The sequence below is a fragment of the Egretta garzetta genome, unplaced genomic scaffold, assembly GCF_000687185.1.
Source record: "Egretta garzetta isolate BGI_Z169 unplaced genomic scaffold, ASM68718v1 scaffold783, whole genome shotgun sequence".
In the NCBI taxonomy this organism is placed as follows: domain Eukaryota; kingdom Metazoa; phylum Chordata; class Aves; order Pelecaniformes; family Ardeidae; genus Egretta; species Egretta garzetta.
The window spans coordinates 26,117-26,380 of record NW_009259187.1 but is presented as its reverse complement, the minus strand read 5'-3'; the positions used below and the strand labels follow the sequence as shown (position 1 = coordinate 26,380).

Genomic DNA, 264 nt, shown 5'->3' with positions numbered 1-264 from the left:
GCCGTACAACTGTAACGCGAGGCGTTGGGCTTCCCAAAAGTGAAAAGCCAAAATCATACCTGACTCAGTCTGAATTCAAAGGTATGAAATGACACCGCTGTTTGTTTTGTTGCTTGGCTTGGGTTTGGGTTTTTTTTTTCCCCCATCTGAAAAATGGGGCTAAGACTTCCTGCCTTGCAGGAACTAATAAGTGTTACTGCTCCAGAAACACTCATTGCGAGGGATAATTGCTCTCACTCCCTGCGGAGCGTGTCCTTAGCGGCA

General features: G+C 47.0%; 1 protein-coding gene across 1 annotated transcript in view; it reads right to left on the bottom strand.

The window, feature by feature from the left end:
* The window catches only part of LOC104123460 (UTP14A small subunit processome component), a 15,090-nt gene that overhangs the window by 10,465 nt on the left and 4,361 nt on the right, over positions 1-264 (bottom strand). The gene's annotated exons all lie outside the window — the stretch shown is intronic.